We start from the raw sequence: 13,761 nt of genomic DNA, 5'->3' as shown, positions 1-13,761 counted from the left end.
AGCTCAAACTGAGAGCAGGGAAATGGGAATAGCTAAAATGCCATGCTGTCAATCCATCCCTGTCACTTTGAGGTAATCTGAGCTGAAGATCAGCAGTGATGTTGAACTACCAGTGGGGGACATGTCGCTAGTGAGTTCAAGCTGTCCCCAAATGGCATTGGTGAAACTTTCAGGTGTCGCAATCCCAAGTTTTACAGCAAAATTTGAAATTGTAATTTACACATAACAAACAGCGTATTCAGTGAGAAAACAATAAGCAACTACAAGTTATTTATTGCATCATGTATGTTCAGCATTTGCAGAGATATTGTCCCTCTGGGGATTAATAAAGTAGATACTATCCTCTCTATCCTATCCTCTAGTGTCCTCTAGATACTATCCTATTACTTAAACAAAGTACTTGCACAGCCCTTTGACTAATTTAGATTCTCCAGTTACATTGCATCTCAGCACCTAAGAATATGATCCCCATGCCTCTTTTGGTTTTGTTAATGAAGGACTAACCACAGAATATGGCAAATTTTTATGGTGGGTTCATGGTCTTCAAGGATCCCCTGGAGCATATGATGCAATAGAGCCCCCATGACCCCCACTCCTCCCTCCGCCACTTTCCTACAAACGCCCACACAAAATAACAAAATAATGAAAAACACGGCTGAACCAGCTTCTATTTGTTTTGACACCGTATATTTCATACATATTTCATAGATCCAGAGGGACATTGTTCAGCAGTGAGCAGTCCAATAACAAGACAAGATGCTGTGTACCTCAACACCTGGCTTTCCAGGCCTATTAAGACTGGGCACAAAAAATACCATGGCTGTTCTCACCCTCTAATGCATCCCAATCACAATCTCTCTCAGTCCTGTAAAACTGCCAAATACTGGAAATTTTAATCGAAACTGTATTGTTTGCTGCTAGACAAAATTGATGATGGTTTAGTCATTTTGGCATTGAATCTGATTGAGACTGACATGATTGGTCCCGCACTCGGGATGTAATGAATGTTTTTCCAGCCATGCCGATCAATAAATCAGGTGCTGGATCAGTTCCCTTGCGTAGCAATATGTGGTAGTTAGTGCATACAGCCAGACAATGAGGTGGTTCTAACTACACACAGTGCAAGTTGAAAATAACAGACTGCCCAAAGGTAATACTATAATGCATACAGAGAGAGAAAGAGATAAACCCATACTTCAGCCACTGGTGTTTATTCTTTAGTGTTTATCGTGATAATCCACAGCATATCTGGATGTGTCAATAACATTGACAGTGCTGAATAAAATATTCAAAATTATTTATGCATAATTGATTGAGTAAAAAGTAAGGTGGTTATACTATAGTTTAAATATTAAAGCCACATTTATCATAAGAATGAAAATGTGAATACTGAATAGCATTTGCCTGGTATAACTAGAATGGATAAAATGCAACATTGTGTATATATACGCTTGACAGTGTGCCAAATAATACACCACATCTATCAGACCCCACGGTGGCAGCTGTCTACATAACAAGCAATGTGCTTCGATATCAGAAAAAAAAGCATACTTAATAACCACTTTATACATCCCACCCAGCCTAAAATCACCCACGTGTCATTCTCTGACTGGAACATATTGCTGTAACTGTTTATGACACTGTTTAGAGCTCTCTGTCAGCTTCCATTTTCCACGGTCGTCATCAGGCCCTGACTCCATTGGCTGTTCTCAATCAGAACTCACCCTTCCATACCGAAATATGCACCCAATGTCATCTCGTTTTTTTTTAGACCACAATGGGCCCACAGCTCTGCTGGCAAAGAACATGCAGAACATGCAGTGTAAAGCACAACTAGTGTTTGGTGAGTATATACTACTATATTTATCCATACAGCAAATCACTATGCCAATGGGATTTTCAGGTTTGCAGCTGGTTTAGATTTACAATAATTTATGCATAGAAATATAGAATATAGTATGATAAAAAGATATGTGGCAAACGTGGGCATCCTCCAGCTAATTCATTTGGGGAAGATTCCAGTAACCTGTATTGAAGAACATCATGAGGTAGATACCTGGGAGTTTAATCTGGTGGAAATGCAGAGACTATTGACACATGTAACCTTGACGTTACTTTGGAATTTGCCGTCAAAGAACAGAACACCAATCAAAATAGTCCTTGCCCATACTTATGATTTGCATATCAAAGTGCTGCATAAAAGGACAGCAACCCCATATTGGCATTAAACTCTAATCATGTCTGGTCCACAGCTGGAGAGTAGAGAAGAATTGACTGATTGTATGCCACAAAACACCATGGACTGAAGTTTCACACAAAGATTGAAGCGGAGAATTTTCAGACAATCACTACACAATTAACAGACACATCCCATCCACAAGTACAAAACTCCTAATCACCACTTCCTTTTCATGTCAGCTGTTTATAGCATCCCTCCTCTCCAACTCCTCCTTTTATTTCTTTTCCTGCTCATGGTGTCAAAATGGGGGGGTCAACAACCTTGGTCCACAGCAATCCCTTCATCAGGCGTCAAGCCAAAGATATGTACCCCATACCCTGATCAACAACGATGCCCACATACTTCATTATATTAAAATTAATGTATACTGAATTGTGTTTTATTGTCATCAAATGGTTGTTTGATGAAAAAAAAACAGAAGGAAAAGGATCATAAATAAAGTAAATGATCATGTTGCTGTTCACTTCCAATGGCAAACAGTCAAGAGCATGATACATAGAGGTTCTCTTCTTTACAAAAAGGCAGTGCATTACAGAGTTTTGAGCTGCATTATGTGACTGGAGAAACACCATTTGTAATCAATTAATACTTTCAATATAGTTAGATGATAAGCATAGATAATTTATGTTTCTGAAATTACAAGATGCTTACCAATGGTGGGAAAATATTGCAGTTATATTAAAGTATTATTCTTGATTCCTTGACAAAAATATGAAAGCGTAAAGGAAACATTTTTGCCCACATAGTGTACCATTCATGTTCCAAGGAAAGGAATTAATCAGCATGAGCTCTGATCCAGAATATGCCCATGTTGCAACAAGGAATTCAGCAGAAAGTTACACATTTTTACAGTGCGCGTAACAGGAAACTGTTCAAAGAAACCACAGTGCAGATTTTCAAAGAAAATACATCTGCAGGGACTACTCTCTCTCTCCCTTCCTTATCCTTGTGCTTTTCTTATTTAAAATGTTGCACTTGATCATATTGTGGGAGTTATGAGCTTTCATCTCTCACCGAAGGAGTTTCATAATGCTAGAGCTGGCTGCCTTTGGGGGACTGTAGCATCTGTGAGTCATTTTAACTAGTTAAAGCAAGCTGCCATAAAACCAAGACCAAAATGTAAAAGTTTAACACAAGATTAAAATGGTAGTTTGACCTTTAGGCCTCAACTTTTTTCCCAAAAACACTATGCAAGAGCCAAAGTGTCAGTGAGTATCTATTGTAGGGAACAAGCATTATCAAGAATTGTGATCATTTTTGATTTTTTTTGATCATTTTTGCCAGTCAGACCTTCCAACAAGTCAGTGCTTAAACTGATCTGAAAACCTGAAAGAGTAAATCAACCATGTCAGAGACTCAAAAGAGCTTTTGTCCAAGCTTTTAATTTAAATCAGTAATGGAGGAAATTATCTTCAGAGAAAGAAGAGAGAGAAAAAAATTACAGCAAATAATAGAGAATGACTGACAAAATGACAGAGAAACAAATGACAAATAGAGAAAAATACAGGAGAGAGATGTCCAATATATTTGTAAATTCGGAATACTCAATGATTTTTTCCCCTTTTTCTCCAAATTTGGAATGACCAGTTATGTCATTAGACTGTCACTCATTGTTTCAATCACCGATGACAATCTAGGAGAGAGCAGACAAATGCATACTCTCCTCCGAAACAGTGATGTCAACTGCTGCTTCTTTTCACACCACACTCCACATGCCAGGCTTGCACAGATGTGAGTCGGAACAAGGTCCTTCATTGCTGGTGGGCTAAAGAATGAACAAACCCTGGCAACCTACCCACCCATATTCCTGGTGTATTTATTCCATCGCTGTGGGTCCTGGTCACCATTGGCTGATGTCGCGTCTGGGATTCAGCCCAGGCCACTGAGTTCAGCTTGCATTCAAAATGAATGCTTTGACCACTGAACTACATTTACATTTATTCATTTAGCAGACGCTTTTATCCAAAGCGACTTACATAGGTTACAGTTCTTTACAATGTTATCCATTTATACAGCTGGATATTTACTGAGGAAATTGGGTTAAGTACCTTGCCCAAGGGTACAGCAGCAGTGTCCCAGCGGGGATCGAACCGGCAACCTTTCGGTTACGAGTCCTGCTCCTTAACCACTATGCTACACTGCCGTCCTACTCAGGAGCCTTCAGTATACCCAGTTTTAAAGTCATATGATGCTTTCACACCCACAAACTATAGTTTCAGGACTCTCAATGGTTGAGTTCAGAAGGGTTGCTCGTTGCTTTCTTCAGTTTTTAGCATTTGACTTTTAGCATTTGTTTTTAGCATTGACTATTCAGGAAATGGCAGTTGGGCCAAACATAAGAATGAAAAAGGGAAGCCTTTGTTTGGAATAATTTGGTTTCATTCGCTGCAGGACACATACTTTCGATCCCTCAAATTTTCATTTTGAGTGCTCTGCCTCTCTTTTTATCTCTGGAGGTCTTGAGATGGAGCGTGGGACTGTAAAGTGAGTGTTCTTTCAAAGTCAAAGCAAGTTGCATCTAATCAACGTTTATTTTCATCAAAGGACAGAGCAACAGCTGCTACAAATAAATGCGCACAACAGACATTCTGTTTTACCAGGACACAGGGTGAGGAAGGCAAATATTGGTCAAATCAAGTTTCATTCACTGTCGCTGGATTTAATGATTTACAATGTGAAGAAAATGGTTGGTTAAATGTTGGTCAAGTGTAATTCACTGTTTCTGGGGTTTCAGCATCAATGAAATTTAACAATGTCCAGGGGCTGAAAGGAACATGGTGACCTGATAATGCACCACAGTAATGAAAAAAGATCATTCACCCAGACACATGCTAAAAATATGAGGAAAGTAACCGGAAAATAGCATGACAAATAACAAATAAAACCACAAACAAAATTATATGCAGCACCATCAAATAGAGCCAATGCTAACTTAACATTTGAGCTCAGTCACTGTGATGCACAGTTGCCAGACCTCCATTTCATATTTACAGTAAGGAGTGTCATCACCCCTATGATTTGTGATCTATGTTAAGAAAAAGAAACATAAAGTTGAAATAAAACAATAATAATATCATCCACATCTACTGTGGCTCCAGCTGAAAATTTTGATGGAAATTGGTTGTTGCTTTTTTCTTTTAAACGGAACTGTGTATAACCTTGCCACCAAATAACAACATCAGCAGACAAAAGGATGGAATGTAGGTTTTCTTAGGTTAAATTTGTTTATGACCTTGAAAATGAAGGTAGAGTAAAGCTTCCATTCCCCCACCTCTCTCAGGACCTCACACAAATCCATTATGAAAATATTCACTGTTCTCTCTGCATGCAGTATCCCTCCCTCTGGTTCAGACTCATAAAGAAAAATCAAGGAGGCCATAATTATGCTGTCAATGTTCAGTACATTCCATTGTTAAATATACAAAAAACATATACACCAAATGTCCAACTAAATGTTTCTCCTGGATTTTATTTTCTCAAAGGACTGCCTTAGGTACCTCATAAGAGTGTTTCACCTTGGTAAATAGAAACCAGGCTGAAGCCAATCTGAATTGAGATAGGGGGTGTCAGAGTTTTATTGTAAAATGTTTTGTTAGGGGGTATTCAAACTTTTTGGCTAAGGAAAAAAGGATGAAATATTATGTGACCCAGCTGTACCCAGGTACCTTGTTGTCACACTGAATTAGAACATTTGGACCTGAGTCCAGTTGATGTGGAGTGTAACATGCATCACATTGCGTGGTTACATTTTCATTGCCCGTTGGGGGTGTTGTTAGTTTAACTCTACCAACCTCAACACTGGTATGTCTAATAATGGAATATGCTAGAGATAAATCCATAACCCTAACCCTAACCCTGTAATTATAAAGAGAAAATGGAATTCTTATTTAGCATAAGGCCAATAATTTTTGTACTATTTTATTCAATTCTTGTAATCCAATAATTTTGTTCTCAAATGTCTTTTGGACTGCTCATGCATCAGTATTTTGAAAGTGCAGGGCATTTGAATTATGGACATATGGGCACATGGTCATCAAGCAGTTTCTCCAATAGATTTAGTAATTAGTGCTGACTACTTCCTACTGAGATACAGAATTGCTACAGATTTTTTTTTACAAATTCACCTCCTCTGGAGAGAGCTTGGAATCGAATGTCTCCACTTAATTCAGGTTTCTGTTAACTTAAGTATATTCATATACTAAGAGAAAATGGAAAATGCAGTTTTTTTCAGCATGGTTTTGTATTTCTCTCAGATCACTCTGATGAAATGCCCGGGCTGGTACTGTAGATAGGCTGGCTAGTGTCGTCAGTGAAATAGGGGGGTTGGGTTCTAGGCTTACCGAACACAATCCAAAATATTAAACTTACTCATAATACTTGATTATACATAATATCACATATAAAATTTTAATTTTGACCATAATTCTCCTTTATTGTGACTTAACTAACGTCTGTGAGGATACCAGTGGTTCTACAATTGTTTGCACCAGGGAACTTTAACTGGGCTCTGACATTGACTCTGTCACACTATCTCCTTGTTCTATTCCCAGTGGGCTTTGTTAACATTCTTTAAGGAAGCCTGTGATTGGTTTATTTCTCTCTGTTTTGATCAGATGAACAAACTGAGTCATGGAGGAAGAGAAAATTGGCTGAGGTAGCCAAGCGTATCACCTATCGAAGCACTTGTCCAGCAAGGTTGCTGTACAAGATAAGAAAAAAAAATAAATCTAATTACTGTTCAGTTATGAAGAAGTTGTCTACTGAGAAGAAGGGACTTCCCTAAAAAGGACTTACAGGACTTCCTGTGATTGAGACACCATTAAAACTGACAGAGATTAAAAAGATTTTTGTTAGAGTACAATCGCACATTGAAAATATAAAAAATGTACACCCATGTACATCAGCACAGCACATCTGCCCACAGTCATTTTGGTCTGCGCTGTATACTGTACACCTGTGCACACAATATCACAAGCCTTTAGGGAAGTTAGCAACAAGTTTACACATGATCATACATGTTTATTTAGTTGTCGTTCTCTTTGTATTGTTTCATGCAGCTAGCTGAGTATAATTTCTTTATTGTTGAGATGGTTATAGTAGATAGATTTAACTGAATTTGTTCAAACTAAAAACTCCTTACTATGCACAGCTGGGGGCCATTTATGATTAATACAAGCTAGCTAGGTGAGTTGCTGCCAATGACATGGCCACAGGTAGTTAAAGTAACAATATGTAAATATATCAAAAACCATTTTCTGTTTATCAGTGTTAAAAATTCCTTTGACTCAAGAGAAATTCAGTTTCTCTTCTCCAGAGCTTATAAAGTGGAAAAACTCACTCACATCTCTCAGAGGATAGCAGCCTCTTGCCTTTACTACTTGATCCAATACTGAAAACATTTTTAACATTTCTTAGGGAAGAGATTACAGATGAAAATAAACCTAGTCTAAATGTAATTTCAGTTACTAGGTCATGGGGTCTAGGTAAGTACACATACAGAAGTCTTAAATTAAATAATTAGACCAAATAAGCCCTTGGGGAATGGACAATTTAAAAAAAAAAAAAATGGAACTGTCTGTAACTGTCCAGGAAATGAATCTGACACCCTGAGGGTACATAGAAGAAAGCATGGATGGCTGACACCCACCTGGTGAAATGCATCTGAAGCTGAACTTTGACTGATGACCTTTGGCCCAATGCACAGAAAAGTCACAAATGGTGACAGTGATTTTCAGCATTACATGCCAGAGGAGACAAGTGATGTTAACATTTTGATATATTTACCTGTATTGTCTCAAACAGTAGCCGTGATTGTAAAATCTGAACAAATAGATATACTGCTACACAAATATTTTAAGATATTGCTAAATGTATACGCATCTGAAGTTAGTCTTTGCAACTCTCTTCTCTGGCAAAAAAAAGATTATTAATGAAGGCCTTAAACAAGAGTCAGGAAATAAATAAGCATTTTTCCATTTCTGAGGTTTTCAAAAAAAAAAGGTTTCAAATAATTCTTCAATTGACATTGCATAGTCCAAAAATAACTGACAAACTTCCATCCTTTTCATTTGAGTTTGAAGCTAAATTGACATGTGCATTCCAGCCTTCCTTTAAAAAAACACAAATACATTGTGAGGATCTGAAAACCATTAAGAATGAGAGGTTACATTGTATTCTATTCATTTGGTTTTTTTCAAGGCCAGTTGACTATTGGCAGTTTTCAGCATATAGTACAATAATGCTCTGTTCTGGAGTCTCAGGCTTTAAATGTTATAGGCACATAAAAAGGGTGTCCATGACTTCAGGGGAGACATGGTATGGTGCCAACTATTTTAATTGTGTTGAGTGTACAGTATTGACTCATTTCTACTAAGTCAAGGGCAGCTGTATGAAGATTCAGGAGAATGTCTCTTTTTTTTGCAGTGTTTATTGCCTTGAATCATTTCCCCTAAATTGCAGCATCCGGTCCTAAGTAAAACTTGTTCCCAAAAGGAAACTTTTGCTCTTATCTGATTTTCTGATGCAAATTTTCAAACTGACGCCAGGCTGGCATAAGAAAGGACAACCCTATGAAATCTGTGGTCTCCTTTCTCCCCTTTTAAGACCAGCACACCTGGCTTGCTCTCCAGTTTCACTTGGTATTTGACCAATTTATAGTAACATGATTCCCAGTATATTTAGAGACAAACATGCTTGTGGGAAACATGCTGAAGTAAAACTTGACACATGAAGACTGATAACACCCTGTGATGATCTGCAGAATTAGAATTTACAGATGCCATGAAACAATGGCAATTTAACATAATATAAAGTCACCCAAGAACAAAGAAGTATTTGGTATGACCCCAGTTTTTTCTGATTAGGATTTAAATAAAAGTTTTCTGTTGTACAATTGTGCTGTTGCACAATCCAGTTTGAATTCAGTATCGCCTTGGGCTTTAATATTGAGGTTTCATGCTGACTTGATGGGGATCATCTGCAGCTATTTCTCCACAGTATCACTAGTTTCTCTGGTGCCAAAACTGTGGCTAGCCCACAATTTTAAGAATGCAGAAAAAAAGTCACAATCATTTTGGTTATACCGCCCTCCAAATAATATTTTTGTGTGTCTGCTTGACTGTTAAGTTTGGCAATACTTTTGTGCATGCATATAAATCCAAAATCTACAGCCAATACATTTACAATGAATACCATTATATCATTAATATATTTATAAACCCAATTGAGTAGGCTTGTGCATGATATAAATGAATAATGACTGAAAACACAATTCTTACAATAGTTAAGGCATTACCTATAATTTTAGTAATGAATGGGAAGCATACTTCCTAAAACAACTCATTGACTCCTTTTGAATAATAAACCTCCTGTCAAACACACTCAATAGAACTACCCCCATGGTCTCTTACAGACTGTGTTAAGGCTCTTCTTCAGTATTGTTCAGTTTTCTTTGGTTACAACCAAATTTCAGAGTAAAAGCTGAGGTACATTACAGGACACTGCTGCTACTGTTGCAGGAAACATTAGCTCTGGACTGTATAAAAATGTAAGAACAAAAAAGGGAGGGTGTGTGTGTGTGTGTGTGGGTTTGGGGAGTGGGGGGGTGGTCTGGGTAGGTCATGTTTGAATGTCTGATTAGTTCCAGACATAGAGAGAGGAATGTCTGTCATTATCTCTCCTCATTTCCATTCCTTTATTGAAGAACTGAGGGACACGCCCAGGCTGCCCATTGGATGTTTAACACAGGAGAGGAGATTTAAATACTTGGGGGAAGACTGCCGCAGGAGATGTAGAGGGGGTGGTTATAAAGGGCCCTCTCACTTGAGTCCCAGGCTTGTCAACAGGTGTCCCGGAGAACAGCAACAGACATCCCTTTTCTTAAACTTGTAGTGACAGGATATTAACTTGTCAGAGAAAATTGCAACGGTAAGGCAAACATTTTTTGCTATTTCTATTAAATAGCACTTCAGTTTCAAATGTAACACATTACATTCCTTTGTTGCATTATTTCAGAAAAAATAGAAAAAAAAACATGGGCTGAGATTATCTAATTATCAATGAGAGTTTTGAGGATGAAACTCCATGCAGTAAGAATCTTAAACTCATAATTAACTGTGAAATTCACTTTCTTGGGTTCTGTTTCTGGTTTGTTACACTGTGTGTCCTGTCTTTTGCAGCTGTAATGTTTGCATTATTTAGTCTTAGTGGGTTAGCAAAATTATGCTGTATTTTGTTAAAGTCTGTTATTTTGTGGATTAATAATGTTTTTTTTCTGAATTTCTGCCATTGCAGAGGACAAATTGTATTTCATAATTGATCATCTTTTCTATTGTGCTGTGAACATTTTATGAAGCGTTATCTTACAGCTTTCAAGGTTTCAGGTTGCTGAGGGTAGTAAGAATAAAATGAGGGATTGATTGATTACTTTGCAAAGTACCTAACAAAGTCTGAAATGTGGTATGCACTTGTGTAAAATAACCCACTATATGTGAAATTAAGATTCATATCACACTTTACATTTTTATACTTTACAGTATATTTAATTATTTTAGATTTTTGTTTCAATTACATCAAAGATGTTGGCTCCTGGACTGAAATGCAGATCTTGTTTCCTGATGGAGTGTTTGCATTACGCAGTACAGTGTAGAGTGGACAACTTTCAAGTTAAATATTTTGTATAACTCAGTGTTGGATGTGGATTCAGTCCAGTAGGTAGCTCAGCTGAAAGTGCTACTGTACTGGCTGAAAGTTTAATTGGAAACATTGCATAAACGAACAACAGATGTGTGACATTGCCTGCAGCCTGCTATGAATGGATGGTTTATTATATATGAGAATTATATAAGTGCCGTAAAGTGAGGCTAGGTTGCTGAATGGCTCCTGGGTTCCTGTAACTTTATCAAGTTTGTGTGGTTTGGATTGAGGGATAACCAGACTGAGGTGCGGATATAAGTCTGTCACCCAGGCTGAAATTTAATTGCTTTCAGCTCCTTCCGTTACCTTAAAAAAATGTCTGAGCATTGCGTGTTTGCTGCCCCATAGAAAGGCATGTGCGTTCCTTTTTTCAATATCAGTAAGCGTTGCAGTTTGTTCACGTCTTTGCCACATAATTCCCACTGAAGTTCAGAAGAACAGGCTGCCTTTGTCTTGTTGTTAATGTTTCTCTCAAGAGAGGGTAGTCTGACCTTACTTTCCTTCCTTTTTATTGGTTTTCCTCACTTATTCTCAGGGTAAAATGTTGTCCCGGAAAGTAAAACAAACGAATCAGGGCATTCACAGAAACTGCAGTACAGTACAGACTGAGACTCTCTCATGAAAAAAAAAAAAATCCAGCAAGTTCTTGCCCCCTCGCTTTTCCCTTAGTCTTATTAAGAAGTGTCTGTGGTTCGCACTCTTGTTCCTGTCCAAGCCCATTTATTACATTTTGTGTCAACCCTCCGATGTGCTAGTGGCTGCCTTGGCCTTGATTTGTTCTGCGAATCGTGACCGGCATTGGGGATCATCTCGGGTTCCGTTCCCTCCCGCTTGCAAAGCTGTGAATTTCACTGCCGGCTCCTCTTGCTGATACGCGGGGTAGCTCAGTAAGGTGCCGTCCCACCGGTCTCCCAGCTGGGTTCCTGTCAAAATTCACAGCTCATCAATGAGCCCACTGGGAAGCGGAAGGAGGGAAAATAAGATTGTGTTATCGGCGAGACGGTTTGCATCGATCGTAACTCCGGCGCAGCTCTCCTGCCCACCGAGCTGGCTGCAGTCGCACACTGGGGCCCAATGGCTTTTAATGGGATGTGTGATCCCTTCTGAACCCGAGTTGAACGTCCGCAGAAAGTATTTAATGCGCCGTTATGGGATAAGCAGATGTGAGTCGGTAGCAGAGACATGTGTTGGCAGAATACTGCAGAGTCTTCTCCCAGGGAAATAAAAGACTCTCAATGCAGACTATCAAATAAAACCTTAACAGAAGCCTGTAAACTGACTAGCTACAGTTCCCTATGCCATGGTGTGGGGTGCCTTTCAGTGGAGCTGTATTTTGCTTGTGATGTGGTTTACTGTCAGGCCATCATTGGCTCTCCACACTGTCTCCTGGACTGATGTCCAAGCTGCTGAACCCCTGATACAGTGCCATGTGCTGTATTTACCATCAAGGATGTAATCAAACTATAGCACAGAGGATGATGTCATGCTGCTTCCTTGATGTGGTTTCTGTTGCCCAGTCTGAGCTGCAGGTTTTTAACCATGTGTGGTTGCGTTCACTGTAGGGTTTGCTGTGCATGTGCTGTATTTTTTATTTTAAACCTGAACCACAATTGAAAGCCAAGAGAATTCTAAATGGTGCTCAGGTACATTTCTACCATTTGTGCCAGATTCAACAAGCCTTTTTTGTTGAAAATGTTAACTTTATATAAACTTATTTATGAGTGGTTTCAAGTCATGAAACAACTCTGTATGAGGATTTTTTTTTCTTGCAAGCCTTTTCTTTGCAAATGGAATAACCTCTGTTGGGGGAAACTGTGCTCAGATGGATATCCTGTAAATGGAACTACAATCACTGAAACAAGCATTTTATATTGACACTTTTAGGTGATGCAGAGATGTAGGAATGATATGATATTTACTTCCACAGCAAAACTGTTGTAATGATTCCTAGTCACCAGTTCATTAAAATAACACTCCTTCAACCCTGAAGTTCATTTCAAAGAATATACAGGGATTAGATATTAACATTAAACTAATAATCAGTAGTCATCACCATGACAAGAAATTAAAAATAGGTTACCTCTACCTTACTCATTGAGAAGTTTAGCGAAATAAAACAATTGTTATCATGTGTAGGTTTAAATAATTAACTATGTATGAATCAATACATTATTAAACATTATTAACCCTAATTGCCTGTGCCTGTTCTAAAGTAGAAATCAGCCGCCCCTTACAAATGACTCGAGAATGCTTAATTCCTTAATGCTTAATTATTAACTGATGTGTAATGAGCATTCATAAATCATTTATAAGGGGAAAACTGTAGGGCAAGTATTGCAGAACAGTTACATTAACATTCATGTCAGGCAAAACAAAACAAATAATTCATTTTAACAACATTTATTAGCAACATTTCTTTTTACTGTGTTTCATTAATGGAAAATCGATGGGCCTCTTAAAGTATCACACATATTTCAATGTAATCCACCATAACATCCATGTAATCTCTTATTTAATATAATATCGTGGTATGTTATGGCAAAACAGAGAGTTTACAGCTACTGGAACTTTCTGCAGTGACAGGCTTAGACCACCCCCCCTTCCCCAGCCTTTCCATTTTCAACGTATCACTTTACCATAAAGAAAGATATCCAACTTAATATCCATAAACGGTAATGAACAAAAGACTGTCTGCACCGAAGTATGTAACCTTGCAGATGTGTAAATAACCAAATGTTCCACTTTGTCTGAAAATGTCTCTAATGATATGATAATTGTGTGAAAAGTAGCTGTGGTCTAAGCAATGTAAACCACTTTGAGCCATTTGG

General features: G+C 38.2%; 1 protein-coding gene across 1 annotated transcript in view; it reads left to right on the top strand.

Moving 5' to 3' along the window:
* The first annotated feature begins 10,049 nt into the window (after positions 1 to 10,049).
* tnn (tenascin N) overlaps positions 10,050 to 13,761 on the top strand; it is a 30,454-nt gene continuing 26,742 nt past the window's right edge. The window contains exon 1 of the mRNA XM_036553658.1: positions 10,050 to 10,165. The gene's annotated coding sequence lies outside the window, so the exon portion shown is untranslated. The remainder of the gene's footprint in view (positions 10,166 to 13,761) is intronic.

This window comes from Megalops cyprinoides, chromosome 20 (genome assembly GCF_013368585.1).
Source record: "Megalops cyprinoides isolate fMegCyp1 chromosome 20, fMegCyp1.pri, whole genome shotgun sequence".
NCBI lineage: Eukaryota > Metazoa > Chordata > Actinopteri > Elopiformes > Megalopidae > Megalops > Megalops cyprinoides.
The sequence above is the reverse complement of the archived record's forward strand: the minus strand, read 5'-3'. Positions and strand labels throughout refer to the sequence as shown.